Source organism: Daucus carota, chromosome 4 (assembly GCF_001625215.2).
Source record: "Daucus carota subsp. sativus chromosome 4, DH1 v3.0, whole genome shotgun sequence".
NCBI lineage: Eukaryota > Viridiplantae > Streptophyta > Magnoliopsida > Apiales > Apiaceae > Daucus > Daucus carota.
Window position 1 is genome coordinate 6,626,920 of NC_030384.2, and position 15,807 is coordinate 6,642,726.

A 15,807-nucleotide genomic window follows, 5' to 3' on the forward strand; every position below is an offset into this window, starting at 1 on the left:
GCTACCGTTAACATAAACTAAGAGAACAAATGAGAAACAAGTGTGTTTAAGGGCTGAGCTTGCAAAGAACCAAACAACGAGGCCGGAATTATGGAATTCCGTCCTGCGATTGCCCGGAAATATATGTCACAAAGGTTACACGTGCCTCTCTTTAGAGTGTAGAACTCGTGAAAATGATCCTAGTCCCTTTGCAAGGTGCCTACATACCCTATATTTATAGGGATCAAGCCCATGTAGTTCTTGATTTAGGACTCTGAAGAGATAAGCTCTTATCCCCTCTAGTTTGAGATAAAACAGTCTCCTTTCAGTAGTTATCCAGCGGTATCCCACTCCAAGTAGGTCACTTGAAGCCTTCATCTTGCATAATTATCCGAATATTCTTGAATTATCTTCCCCGATTGTAATTATCTCCATAATGCACATATTTATCTCTTAATTCGTAGATAAATAATAGCTGATACACTCCTAATATGTCTCCAATTCGTCCCCCTTGAAACAAGGAAGAAGAGTCCTGCTTGGAGTCTGCCTGCCATTCTGCCCAGGCGGCGGAAGCCCTGCCAGCGGCATCCCCTAGCTGCAGCCCCATAACTGCAAGCCAGGGTGCACTTAGCGGTAACCCCTAACAGTGGTAACCCCTAAAGCGCCTTCAGGTGCAACCCCATTATGATGGCAGCCTTCAATGTGCCTCCAATGCAAGTTCATACACCTTCTTGTACATCTTCAATGATCCATCCAGCCATGGCGAAGCCCATTATTCTTAACCAAATGATTCCAATAAGCCCAAGTGAAGCCCAAATAATATGATGGGCTATAAAATAAGCCCAGGGAGATTTTATGGCACAACAACTACCCCCCGGTTCCTTGAAGTATTAAATACGAGAGGAACCTAAGAACGGTAACCCTCAATCATCCAGCTGCAAGCCCTTAAATCATGTCAGAAATTAGTCGTATATTATTTCTAAGCTTACGTGGGCGTAGCCCGGTGTAAGAAACAAGAAATAATTCAGACGTAATTCCCACACATAATTACAAAACCAATTATATTAATCCAGTACAACCACCGCAAGCCTTGAATATTTATTCCCAAAATAATACAAATTACTCCCCAAATGTCACTGAAATTCCACAATTTTTTTTCAATTTCCTGCGTGTGTCATGTCAGCTTACGATAAGGCTGATCCCAATTATCTAGGGGTTTAATTTGAATTCAAATTAATTTAAAACCCAACTGAACTCCTAATATTATGGCTAGTTGTAGAGTTCCAGCCAAACTCTCCCTCTTCACCTGCCTAGCTTCTCCTCGGGAAGCCGTGCATCATCAAGGCTATCCTCACGCCTTTCCAATCCAATCATGCCACCTGGCGCGTGTGTCTCCCACTTACCACTACTATAAATTCATGCCTCTGAAGCCTTGTTTTACTTTTTACTTTTAACTCTCACATCTTCTCTCTTACACTTCTCTCACACTCGAAGCACTCCAGACGCTAGTTTACTCCTTCCGGCGACCCTTCGGCTTTTCTCCAACTTCCAACCAAAGGTATGTTTCTTGACCTCCGGCTTTCCTTTTCGTTACATTCATCCATGTTTGTGTCTAAATGCTTGTATGATCCATGCCTATCTGCCTCTTTTTCTCTTGATTGTTTACCTCTGTATGCGTGCACACACCCACATTCGCCTTGCTTGACGTTATTATGCCTGATTAAACTGCTACTTTGCCCTGCATGCCAGTATAGTTAAATATGTACACTCATCCTTTGAATATACACACACCACTGGTTTTAATTGACTCCAATTAGGCCCTGATTGTTTCCCAACTGGGTTTTTGCCCTTGATGTTGTCACATTACTTTGAGGCCATGATCGTAGCCCTAGATTGTAAACCCTAGGTTCCCAATTGCCTCCAGGGGGAACCCCTCTTTCACAATCGAGCCCCTTTTTGTGCCCTTTATCTGCTGTGAATGTACTGTCTATGTGATTTGCCTGCTATACTTGTTTAGCTGGTATCTTAGGGTTGTGATTGGGCGTTGATTGTTGTGGTTGAGGTTAGGGTTAGGATTAGGTTTCTCGTTCCGGGTCCCTTGTTGGGCTTCCTGAAGAAGATAAACCGTCCTCCGTGGCCTGTGCCGCTTCCTATGAGGGATGCAGTTCCCGTATACTTTTGGGGCTCCAACTGAAGCCTTTTCATTCCTTCTTCACACCCGTAGGGCTCCACCCTTGCAGCCCAGTCTTCCGCAAACCCTCTCTCCTTCTCCTTTTTTGTTTTTCTTTCTTTCGACCTCTTCACATCTTGCTGCGTCCTTTCGTTAACCCATCCTTTCCTATTGTAGATGTCTCAAGGATCTATGTCCTCACACTCTTCTCAGTCTGCCACCAGCAAGGCTCCCGTTGTTGCGGTTGACACGGGATCCTCCTTTAGCCAGGACCTTCAGCCTGCCCGGCCCAGTTTAGGGATTAGCTCCAGAACCCGCTCCAGGCGCAATTTGGTGGCGAAGGAGCTCAACTGGACAACCTCTGAGTCCAGTAAGGCGGATGGGACCTCGGGCCTCCCGCTGGACCCTACTGCTGAAGCCCTCGAGGGGAGCCCCAAGGAGGCTGAACGGGAGGCTGAGGCTTCCGTAGAGGTGATCGAGCCTCCTGCTGTAGTCCTAGCCTGCGAGCATATGGACTCCATCATGACTCCTGCTCGGCTGCAGTCCCTATTGGAGTCCTGCAACCCTGGCTGCACCTTGGGGATCCCGAAGCCAGGAGAGAGGTGTCACCGCTTTGACACCCTCAAGCCGGGCACTGGCCACCCCAAAGCCGTGCTTTCCGCCCAGTTCTTCAGGCTGGGTTTGTCTCTCCCCCTCCATCCTTTCATCCTGGAGGTCCTGGACTTCTATGAGGTCTCCCCCATGCAGCTCACCCCCAACTCCTACCGCATGGCGGTCTGCCTCTACATCCTCTACGACATCCACCATGGGGTGAGGATGTCTGCCTTGGAGTTGGGCTGGTTCTTCCAGCTGAAACTTACCGGCAGGACCCCAGGGTTCTTCTACCTCACTGCCTGGAACACCCATCACAAGAAGGGCATCAAGGGTAACCGCCAGTCGATGTCGGACTGGCAGAAGCTCTTCCTTTACTGCTATGACTGCCCAGTCTACAGGAAGGACTTCAATCTCTCCCCCAGTAAGCCAGCTTTTCCTTAATCCATTGTCTAGTTTAGCCCTTTAGGGTTCCCGTTTAGTTTCCTTATGCTTGTACTTGTTGTAGACATGCCAGTGTAGACTCCTCTGGCGGGAGAGTCCCTTGAGAGGGCCAAGCATGTGTTGGGGCTATCCACCGGGCTAGGTGATGGCTCCAGCCTGCTTACTCCAGAAAATCTGGAGAGGCTCGGTTTTTCCACTACGGTGGTAGATGCATCCCCCGTTGACGAGGGGGGTGCAGACGTGGAGGCGACGGGAAGCCCAGGTTTCCTCTTGCACTTTTGAACTTACTTTCCTTATTTGATACTCGCTTTATAAATTTCCTCCCTGCATGATTTATGATTTTTGTGCCGTCTGCTATGCTTGCATCTCCCCATATTTCTGTATATGTTTGGATATGATCTAATTGTTTCTCCTTGTTTCTTTCCACAGATATGGCTGCCAACATCCCCCGGTTTATCAAGCGTTCCACTAAGTACGAGGATCTGTTCGGGGAGGCCTCCGATCCTCAGGCTCCCCTTCCCGTCAAGCCACTCTCCCAGCTCCCTTCCCCTTCTCTGGAGCAAAAGAAGACCTCCTCCGGGGGTCGCAAGCGGGACCCCTCCAAGACTGCTGAGGCGGGGTCTTCAGCTGAAGGCCGTACAAGCAAGAAGCCTAGGTTAGCCCTGGCCCGCAGCTCTCCCGCTTCCTCCTCTTCTCAAAAGACTCAGCTCTTTCAGCGGATGCTCTCCGACCAGGTCCCCGAGGCTACCGTCCGGGAGTGGGACAGGCTTTCAATAGCCGAGGCCACCCGTGACAAGGTGGTGGCCAACGCTAAGAGCCTGTTCCTCGATCTGAAGATGGGGGAGCATGTTGCTGACACGGCCCGGGTCAATGAGAAGATGTGGGCGGATTTGAAGCAGGCTAAGGCGGACCTGGCTTCCGCTGTCAAAGACAGAGATCTTGTGCGGAAGGCCAACCAGGAGCTGAAGGAGGCTGAAGCCAAGGTCCGTGAGGAGAGGAGGAAGGAGGACGCCGTGAGGCGTTCCTTGGAGGAGGAGACAGATGGCCTTGGGAAGATGGTGAAGAGGTTGGAGGGCCAGGTGAAGGGGTTGCAGGAGGCTGCCGTCGCTGCAAAGGCGACGAGGAAGGAGCGGGAGGCCGCCGTTTTTGAGGCCGGAGTTGCCGCAGGGGTCAAGGACTGCGTGAAATCGGCCTACCGCTTCTTCCCTGACAACGACTGGGCCAAGTTGGGGCCCGACGCTGCGGTAGCCCTTGAGGAGGCAAAAGTTGAAGACGCCACCAGCTCTGGGAAAGCCGAAGCCAGCGCCAAGGAGGTTCTTGGGGGTACTTCTGAGGGAGAAACTGCGGCTAAGGACCGACAGGAGGCTGAGAAGGCATCCCTTCCGGAACTTGATGTGGTGGCCCAGGTGGAGGCCTTAGTTGTGGCTCCCTCCCAGAACGCAATCTCCTCGGACGCCCTGGCAATCGATGAAGACCCCAAGGCCTCCTCCTCTCCAGCTGCTTCTTAATCCTTCCTTCCCCGTGTTTAATTAAACTTTTATTTACGAATTGTGAATTTGTGCGTGGCGCTTGTCGTCACGAATTGAATATTCTTTTGGATGAGGGTGCGGGCACCTCCGAATGCTCCGCAAGACATTTTTAATATTGTAAAGGGCCTCCCCCTGTTGGTGTGGGGAGGAATTTCCCTTGCAATATTTTGCTCTCTTTTTTTTATATAATCGCTTGTACTCCTTCCTTGTTTTGCTTTGTATGCCTTTCTTGTATTTCCTTGAATATTATTGTGTTGGTCGCCTAACTTTCCCATGCAGGTAGAAAGAATGAATATAGGGGATAACCTTTGTACTGAAAGTGTACACATTGTCCACCTTCTGGGGGGTTGTGACCCTTGGGGCCTTGTTCTTCAGGGTTGTTTCCTTCTTTGCGAATGTATGTTAATGTATGTGTTTGTGTTAACTCACCGATTGTGTACATAAAAGCGCTTAATCTTTCCTTGTAATAATCTGTTCAAGTATAGTTGAATCTGATCTCACATGTGTGAGAATCTGGGGACACCGTTGGATGTAAGCCTTAAAATGACCCCTAGGTGTAAGCCTTTAGAGTAGCCTCCGGGTATAAGTTCTGAGATAATTTTACAACGTAGGCTTTGCGATGATTCCTCCAAGTAAGTTCTGAGATATTTTCATCCAGTGAGCTTTTTAGTAATCCCACCAAGTTAGCCTTGTAAGCCTGGATAGGCTTTAAACTCGAAAGCCTCGATAAGCCTTCGGCTTTAAAAGCCTTGACGGGTTTTAAACCTTGAAGGGGCTACTGTAAGCCCAAAACCATGAAAGTTTGAAAAGCTTTTGCCTTGAAAGCCTTGATAGGCTTGAAACCTTGAAAGCTTGAAAAGCTTTAGCCTTGAAAGCCTTGATAGGCTTGAAACCTTGAAAGCTTGAAAAGCTTTAGCCTTGAAAGCCTTGATAGGCTTGAAACCTTGAAAGCTTGAAAAGCTTTAGCCTTGAAAGCCTTGATAGGCTTGAAACCTTGAAAGCTTGAAAAGCTTTAGCCTTGAAAGCCTTGATAGGCTTGAAACCTTGAAAGCTTGAAAAGCTTTAGCCTTGAAAGCCTTGATAGGCTTGAAACCTTGAAAGCTTGAAAAGCTTTAGCCTTGAAAGCCTTGATAGGCTTGAAACCTTGAAAGCTTGAAAAGCTTTAGCCTTGAAAGCCTTGATAGGCTTGAAACCTTGAAAGCTTGAAAAGCTTTAGCCTTGAAAGCCTTGATAGGCTTGAAACCTTGAAAGCTTGAAAAGCTTTAGCCTTGAAAGCCTTGATAAGCTTGAAACCTTGAAAGCTTGAAAAGCTTTAGCCTTCCCACCGGTGCAGCCAAGTTATCAAGTTGTGTTCACGAGTTTTAGTGTTTTCGATTCCCAAATTTATTTGAATTTTAAGCCAAATGAATAATGTTAATGATATGCCTACTACCCCCCGAGTTCTTTAGCATAATTTTAATTATGGTGGAGAACTAGATGCAATTGAAGCCCTAAATAACTTTTAAAGCATACATAAAGTATCCAATTAACAATCAAGGTAAGCAAGCAAGCATATACAACATTTTTGTAACGGAAAGCTGTGAAATTTTATTGAACCATATGGTAAAAATTGACATAGCATAATATTGGGGGGTGCAACGACACTACCCCCCGAGCGTCCTAGCAAATAAAGCAAATAGTAGCCTGATAATTCTCCTAAAAGCATAGCGATTACAACTAATAAATCGCCTTTATTTCCTGACCCTTAAGCCGAAGCCTACAAAAATACTACCCGGGTGAAGCTACTGGTAATACCTTTTTAAGTGTTGGGTGTTCCATGCCCGTGGTATGAGTCTTCCATCCATGTCTGTGAGGTGATAGGTACCTTCCCAAAGCACTGTTTTGATGATATATGGGCCTTCCCACTTTGCACCGAAGGCCCCATGAGCGGGAACCCTCATGTTAGGCATCATTTTTCTGAGAACTAGGTCTCCCGTTTTGAGGGGTCGAGCCCTTACTTTCTTATCGAAGTATTTACGGGTCCTCTGTTGATATGCAGCAAGTTTCAACTGAGCCGTATCTCGTACTTCTTCAATCAGATCTAAGTAGAGCCTGTGGTTGAATTCATTATTCTCAGGGTCGTAGTTATCCCTTCGAAAAGATCCTGCTCCAACTTCTACGGGAACCATGGCTTCACACCCGTAGGTTAGGGTGAACGGGGTTTCGCCGGTGGTAGACCTTGGAGTGGTGTTGTAAGACCACAACACCATGGGAAGCTCTTCCGGCCAGCATCCCTTTTTCTCTTCTAGTTTGGCTTTCAAGGTGTGCTTAATAATTTTGTTTACGGCCTCCGTTTGACCGTTGCTCTGAGGGTGGCACACCGCGGAGAAGCCTTTCTTTATGCCAAGGTTTTCACAGAAATTCATCATTTCATTGCTGTCAAACTGTTTCCCATTGTCTGATATGAGCTTGTAGGGAACCCCGTATCGACAGACGATCGCGCGACAAACGAAGTCTACCTACTTCCTTGCAGTGATGGAAGCTAGGGGTTCAGCTTCAGCCCATTTAGTAAAGTAATCTACAGCCACGACTGCATATTTCACCCCTCCTTTCCCTTTTGGTAATTCACCAATCAGATCTATACCCCAAACAGCAAACGGCCAGGGGCTTGTCAGGGTCTTCAGGGGTACCGCGGGGCTCTTGTTTGTATTAGAGAACCTTTGGCAACTGTCACAGGCCCTGGCGAAGGCATGAGCATCCTTGTGGAGGGTAGGCCAGTAGTAGCCTTGACGGAGGATTTTGTGAGCGAGGGAGGCACCCCCCGAGTGATTCCCACAGATCCCTTCATGCACCTCGCGCATAATGTATTCACATCTTACCCCAGCAACACACCTGAGGAGGGGCCGATTAAATCCCCTATTGTAAAGGATTCCATCATAAATTACATACTGGGCTGCCTTGTACCTCAATTTCCTGGCCTCGTCCTTGTCTGTAGGCAGGGTTCCGTTGGCTATGTATTCATGGATTGGGGTTGTCCAGAGGTTAGTCTCATCAGCTTCAACATCCATGACTTCAATTTTGGGGATGCTAGGCTGATACTGGATTTCGAGTGGGATCACCCCGAGCATGTGCGCATCCCTTTGAGAGCCTAATTTGGCTAAGGCATCAGCATCCGCATTCTCAGACCTTGGTATTTGCTCTAGCTTGATTTCCCTGAATTTCCCAATTAGTTCTTGGGCATACCGCATATAGAGATCGGTGCGGGGACCCCTAGCTTGGAAGCCTCCTCGGATGTGCCAGACTACCAGCATAGAATCACTGTAAACATTCATATTTTCCACTCTCATCTCCAAGGCCAGCTTCAGGCCAGCTATTAGGGCTTCATACTCCGCGTCGTTGTTAGTGGCATTGAAGTCGAAATGAATGGAGCTTTGTAGCTTATGGCCTTCCGGACTGACTAAGACGATGCCAGCCCCGGCCCCATTTCCATTTACAGCCCCATCGACGTACAGGTTCCACCAAGGGGAACAATTCTCAGGTATGGCTACTGGAGACTGGGGTTCAGGTATGCATTCCATCCCTCCGACTTCAAAAGTGGGTGGAAATTCCAAGATGAAGTCCGCTAGCGCTTGCCCCTTTATTGCGGTTCTAGGCTTGTACTCTATGTCAAACTGGCCCAGCTCGACTGCCCATTTCATGATTCTTCCCGAGGCTTCTGGCTTGTGCAAGACCTGTCTGAGAGGGAAGGATGTTCGTACTTCAATCTTGTGAGCCTGAAAGTAAGGCCTTAATTTGCGGGAAGCCAAAATTAGTGCGTAGGCTAACTTCTCCATGTTTGAGTAGCGGGTTTCAGCATCAAGTAATCTTTTGCTCACATAGTATACTGGCTGTTGGGCTTGCTCTTTCTCCTTGATCAGGACGGCGCTAATTGAGAACTCGGAAACCCCTAGGTAAAGGATCAAGGCTTCACCCTCCGTTGGCTTGGCCAACAGTGGCGGGCTTCCAAGTTGCTCCTTCAGCTTCAGGAAAGCAGCCTCACATTCTGTCGTCCATTCAAATTTTTGCCCCTTTTTTATGGCTGCAAAAAATTCTCTACATTTGTCTGAGGATTTCGAAATGAACCGGTTTAGGGCGGCGACCCGGCCTGTTAGGCATTGCACCTCCTTTATGTTCCTAGGCGACCTCATTTCAATTAAGGCCTTGATCTTCGCAGGGTTAGCTTCGATTCCCCTGTGATTGACAATGAAGCCCAAGAACTTGCCGGATTCAACCCCGAATACGCATTTTTGGGGATTCAACTTCATCCTGTAATCCCTCAGTATGTCGAACATCTCTGATAAGTGTGTAACATGATCGTAAGCTTCCTTTGATTTTACTAACATGTCATCTACATACACTTCCATAGTCCTTCCAATCTGATCTTTAAACATCTTATTGACCAGCCTCTGATATGTAGCCCCGGCATTTAGTAACCCAAACGGCATGCCTATATAGCAATAAAGCCCCCTGTCAGTGATGAAGGAGGTGTGTTCCTGATCTGGCTCGAACATGGGGATCTGATTGTAGCCCGAGTAGGCGTCCATGAAGCTTAACAGTGCATGCCCCGCAGTGGAATCCACCAACTGGTCGATTCGAGGGAGCGGGAAGCTGTCCTTAGGGCAAGCCTTGTTCAGATCAGTAAAGTCTATGCATGTTCTCCACTTTCCGTTAGGTTTTTTCACCAACACTGGGTTTGCTAGCCATGTGGGGTAAAAAGCTTCTTTCACTAGGCCTGCCTTCAATAGTCGGTCTACCTCTTCTTGAAGAGCGGTAGCCCTTTCCCCGCTAATTGGTCTTCTCTTCTGTCTGACTCCCTTCCTGTCTGGGTCAATATTGAGGTGGTGGCACATGACTTCCGGGTGAATCCCGATCATATCCGAATGGTTCCAAGCGAAGACGTCCAGATTATTCTTTAAGAATGCGGTCAGGGTTTCCCTTAGATCCGGCCCCAATTGCTCCCCAATTTTTAGTTCTTTAGTGGGGTCGGACTCATCCACCAAGATGGACAGGGTATCCCCGGCTGCTCCAGTCTTCACCTGGGTTTCCGGCATCCTCGGGTCGAGGTCGATCTCAACGGTAACCTCTTTGTTGCCACCCTCTTGGGGTTGCGTACCCAGGATTTCATGAACGGGAAGCCGTGTTCGGTTTCCGAGTTGATAGGTTACCATAGCACTATTGAAGTCACAAGGTGCCTCGCACTGATTTTCTTGCTTTTTATTTTGGGGCTGTTTTTGACCATCCCCCTCACAGTCACTGTCAGTAACATCTTCCACAATCCCTTCTACCAGGGTTTCAGCTGTATCAATATTCTTCATTGGGAGTGCATCCGTGGGTGCAAGCCTTTCATGCACGGCATGCGAGGTTTCTAGATAAGGATCTTCCCCCGGGTGTTGCACGATAATCACCATGTTGCAGGTTGCTTTCACAAACTTTATTAAAACCCTTCCCTGAGCCTTGGTTTTGGGTTCCTCTTCAATATCCACCTGCTTGTAACAGCTCTCCGGGATGTCTTCATCCATTTGTTGGGCTTCTTTACAGGCTTTTACTGCGGACCTCAAAGCCTTGCTATAACATTCCCGGGAGTCAGCCTGACATCCTCGTACACATCCTACCCCATTGGGGGTTGGGAACTTCATGGATAGGTGGTATATTGAGGTTACAATCCGCATGTCCCTTAAAATAGGTCTGCCCAGGATCCCGTTATAGGAGATGTCTTCATTCACTACCATGAACTCTGCAACCTGAGTGACAGCTCGGGGTTCCACTCCAAGGGTGATCGAGAGTCTTACCCTTCCAACAATCTGGACAGCATTCCCAGTGAAACCATACAGCTCATTATAGCAAGCCATCATATCTTTATCTGCCATTTTCATTCTTTGGTACGCACTGTAGGCCAAGATATTGACAGAGCTTCCGTTATCGACAAGAAGCCTGTGTACATTGACATTTCCGATCACGGCTGTTACCACCAAGGCGTCGCTATGAGGATGGTGTACCGCGCGCGCATCCCCCTCGGTGAAGGTAATGTCCATGGTCTCCCCTCTGAACATTTTGGGAGGCCTTTCAGACAGATGGCACACATTGGTTAAGGGTGGCCCTCGGGCTTCCCGTACATATCTCTTCATAGCACTGCGTCCCTGGCCTCCCACGAAGGGTCCTCCGATGATCATTCGTACACTACCAGCCCGGGTGTTACGGTTGGCTTCTTGGTTATTTGCCCTTTCAGCTTTCTTTTCCTTATATTTCTTGGCCTCTTGGGCTACAAACTCCGTCAGGTATCCTGTCCTGATAAGATCCTCTATGTGGTCTTTAAGATGAACACATTCCGCCGTGTCATGCCCGTTCAAATCGTGGAAAGCACAATATTTTCCCTGATCTTTCTTTCCAGGGGGTCCATTTCGAAAGGGCTTCCGGAAAAGTCTCGCCTTGTCTCCGACCTCAAAAATGTGATCTATAGAAGCTGTTAGTGGTGTGTATTCGTGGTACCTCGCTTCTCTTGTCTTCCTCATTGTCAACCTTGACTTGTCGAAGCCCTGCGTGCTGGTCGTGTTCACCGTAATGGGGGAGGTCTTGCCATCTCGACTCGAGGGCTTTTCACCAGCAGGCCTTGTGTAGGGATTCCTCTTGTGGGTGTTCCTCCTATCTGGGCTGTAAGACCTATCCCTCTTGCTTTTCCAGCTGCTACGGCTTTCAGACTTTGACTCCTTCTTCAACTTAGCTAAGGATTCCTCGATCACCTTATGGGGTTCAGCCCTAGCAAAGAAGTCGGCTAGGGTTTCAGGCTCTCGCCCTTGCAACTCCTTCCAAAAGTCTGTTCCAGGCCTTACCCCTGCTATCAAGAAGTTCTTCAGGGTTTCCTTTGAAGTTGGCCTAACCCGGGGTACCTCTGCGTTGAAGCGCTTAAAATACTCTCTCAATGTCTCATGTTCCTTTTGCTTAATATTGGCCAAAGTGTTGGCAGGTGGGGCGTAAGTGACGGAAGCCCTGAATTGTCCCACAAACAGTTCGCACATTTTCCTCCAAGAGCTGATGGAATCAGCGGGAAGCCTTTTGAACCAGTGATGAGCGTCATCCCTGAGGGTTGCAGCCAACAAGCGACATTTTGTGAGGTCCGGAATTTGGTAGACCTCCATCTCAGTGTCAAACCGGCTAAGATACTCCACGGGATCCGTGGTTCCGTTGAATCGCAGGTCGCCAACCCCCCTGTAGATACGGGGTAGGGGTGACTCCCTAACCTTCTTAGTGAAGGGTGACTTTACGGTAAGCTCGGCTTTCGACTTCTTATCGGCTTTCACCTTCTTGAGGGCTTCCAGCAGTTCTTCCATCTTGCATTTATCATCCCCATCATCAAGTGCAACCTCATAGTCATCATCCAGGGGCTGATCTTTCTTTTTGCTTACTTCATTATCATTGTGCGACCCTGAGCTTTCCTCATCGTCATGAATGGAGATAACCTTTGACGGCCTTTGGTTTTTATCCTTTGACCGAGCTTCAGACACGGGCTTCTCGTGTCGCTGACTGGGAGGAGCCCTATGTTGCGAGCCTTCAGGTCCATCCCCGTTAGGGGCCTTGTTGCCAAGCCTGTGCCGCAAGTCTTGCTCGGTCAGTTTCCTCCCAAGGCGGTCGAACACACTGGCAGCCTGTGAGTGCTCTCTATCATCCATTTCGGGGTTAGCTTCTTTCTCAGGATTGCCACCTTCTTTCCTGCCTCCCTCTACACCAAAATCTAGCTTGGTGGGAGTCACCTTGCTAGCCTTTTTCGACCTTGCTGACTTTCTTTTCAAGGAGGCAATCCTCCTGCTCATTCTCTTCATTTTTGCCTTCATCTCCTCGCGGGTCAGTTCTCCGCTTGGAACATCACTTTCATCCTGCGTAGCGCCTTCCGGCGTCTTGGGGTTTTCAGTGTTTTCGGGAATTTCTGACATCTCTCCTCTCTAAGATCAGTAATCCCCTCCTTCTAGCGCCAAAAAGTGTTGTGAGAGGAATTGATACAACACCCCCAGAACCGTATAGCACAATTATAGGGATATCGGTTACGATTACGAAAATCACGGTTAGCTCTTAGGGGCTACCGTTAACATAAACTAAGAGAACAAATGAGAAACAAGTGTGTTTAAGGGCTGAGCTTGCAAAGAACCAAACAACGAGGCCGGAATTATGGAATTCCGTCCTGCGATTGCCCGGAAATATATGTCACAAAGGTTACACGTGCCTCTCTTTAGAGTGTAGAACTCGTGAAAATGATCCTAGTCCCTTTGCAAGGTGCCTACATACCCTATATTTATAGGGATCAAGCCCATGTAGTTCTTGATTTAGGACTCTGAAGAGATAAGCTCTTATCCCCTCTAGTTTGAGATAAAACAGTCTCCTTTCAGTAGTTATCCAGCGGTATCCCACTCCAAGTAGGTCACTTGAAGCCTTCATCTTGCATAATTATCCGAATATTCTTGAATTATCTTCCCCGATTGTAATTATCTCCATAATGCACATATTTATCTCTTAATTCGTAGATAAATAATAGCTGATACACTCCTAATATGTCTCCAATTCGTCCCCCTTGAAACAAGGAAGAAGAGTCCTGCTTGGAGTCTGATAAGTGGTATTTATACACACTTATAGGCCTTCATTTCCACTTAAATTGGTTGGTTGTACTTAAGTGTTTAGTGTCTTTTGATGTGTTTTTATTGTTTTTCTGTGCAGGTCACGAGTTGAGGTGATGAAGTGATTTTCTATCATTTTAGGTTGTTTTTAGTGCATTATTTGCAAGAATAGAGAATTGTGGATTCATCGCGACTTGGGATTTTGTGGGTATATCTTCTACAAACCCTCACGAGAGCACACTCGTCCACTAGAGCTATCTAGGGGTTTAAAGGGCTTGTTGCATATGCTAAATGCAACCGTGATCACCTACGGAAGTGGTACTAGAGCGAGGAAGGACATGCACGCGAGAACGAGCTGAAAAACGAAGAATTGGGCTGCCAGTGGCAGACAGTAGCGCGCCCGCGCTAACCTCTAGCGCGCCCGCGCTATCTACTGCTGCCACTAGCGCGCCCGCGCTAGTATAGCGCGGTGGCGCCCTCCAGAAGTGTTCCGGGCCGATTTTTATAGCTTTGCTGATGGATTTTCGCAGGGACGAGGCCCGGTTGACTTAGTCAAAGCATTTTAATCTCTCAAGTGTAAAAACCCTAGCCTCGGAGAAGTAGTTTTTATCGTAGAATATCGAAACAATTTCATAGTTAGTTTTCTTTTGTATCAAAGCACATTATCAGTTGTATTGGATCGTTCTTTGCGAGGAAGTGACAGTTTCGAGCAAGATCGTGAACATCAAATCTGTAACGTGTGATCCTTATTATTATTAATTCAAGCATTTTTATTTCGTTTAATTCTTGTCTTTTATTTATCATGCTTTCATTAGAACCCATGATGTCGATTAGTTCGATTATGAACTAACCGCCTTCATGGGATTCTAATGGATTTATCGATGTAGTCTAGTAACGAATAATAATTACTTGATTTTGTGACGTACGCTGATTTCTTTGCATGAGCCGTGCTTATTCTTCTTAGGAGCGTAGCTAACTTCTAAGTTGTTTGTTAATTCTTTCTGAAGCGAGAGTGGATGATTGAATTTAGAACTATGCCATGTAAACATAGGATTATGTGAATGAAACATAATTTGTGGTAGACTTGAACTATTTTTATCACCCTGTGTAATCACGATAGATGACTTGTTATTTAAACCTCTCTGCTTACACTACCGCTATAGAGATATAGGGTCTGAGCTTTGTTGGTGTCCATGAGATTTCTGTCTTAATTGCGGATTTTGATTGGTATGATATGTGTGCAACGAGAGTTGGCATGTATTACTTTCGTGTTGTCTGATTAGGATCAACAGTCACATTTTAATCAGTAATTTCAATTCTAGATGAATTCGATAATGAAGTTAGAATCCCATGTGTTTTCCTATTCTGAATTTGATTAGTAATTTTAGTTATTAGTATAAAAGAAACCATCCTTGTTAATTGTCTTGGCAGTGAGAATTGAACATACATTGTTGCATAGGTGCGTATTCTTAATTCACCAGTCTCTGTGGGAACGAACAAATATATTACTTGTGATCACGTGCGCTTGCGTGTAGTGTAGTTTTCACCGAACAAGTTTTTGGCGCCGCCGCCGGGGACTCGGTGTTAATTAATTAGTTTACGTACTTGTCATCAGTGTGCATTAAAATTCACTGACTAGGATTCTATTCTCTTCTCACTTTTCTTCTTTTCTTTATTTCAGGTACTTGGATCGCGTTTATGCAAACACGTTCTCAAACCCGTAAAAGAAAAGCAATTGATTCATCTTCATCTTCTTCTTCTGATTCTGAAACAATGACAGAACCTGAAGCACAACCAGACAGTAAGGCATTGAAGGACTTCTCTATGCCAAAGATCGATGATATCCAATCAAGCATTGTCAGGCCTGCAATCGCAGCCAAAGCCTTTGAAATCAAACCAGGAACTATTCAAATGGTGCAGAACTCGGTACAGTATGGGGGTTCTCCTACTGAAGACCCTAATATGCATATACGGAATTTTATAGAGATCTGTGACACTTTCAAATTCAATGACGTCTCTGATGAAGCTGTGAAGTTAAGACTTTTCCCATTTTCACTGAAGGATAAGGCCAAGGGATGGTTACATTCTTTGCCTTCTGGTTCGATTACTACATGGGAAGATCTAGCTCAGAAATTTCTCACTAAATTCTTCCCCATGGCAAAGACTGCTGCGCTACGAAATGCTCTATCTCAATTCTCTCAACAATCAGGAGAAACATTCTGTGAAGCCTGGGAGAGGTATAAAGAGATGCTAAGAAAGTGTCCCCACCATGGTATGCCGGATTGGATGCAAATAAACAGTTTCTACAATGGTCTTGGACCTCAATCCAGACCTATGCTTGATGCTGCTTCTGGAGGTGCGCTATGGGCTAAGAGTTATGAAGAAGCTTATGATCTTATTGAAATGATGGCGGCTAATGAATATCAGAACCCTACTCAAAGACTTACTCAAGGGAAAGTAGCCGGAATTCTTGATC

At 46.8% G+C, this 15,807-nt stretch overlaps 1 non-coding gene across 1 annotated transcript; it reads right to left on the reverse strand.

Moving 5' to 3' along the window:
- Positions 1 to 15,500: 15,500 nt before the first annotated feature.
- Positions 15,501 to 15,607, reverse strand: LOC135152486 (small nucleolar RNA R71). The gene has a single exon (XR_010291662.1). It is a non-coding gene; the product is annotated as a small nucleolar RNA R71 (small nucleolar RNA).
- Positions 15,608 to 15,807: the final 200 nt, after the last annotated feature.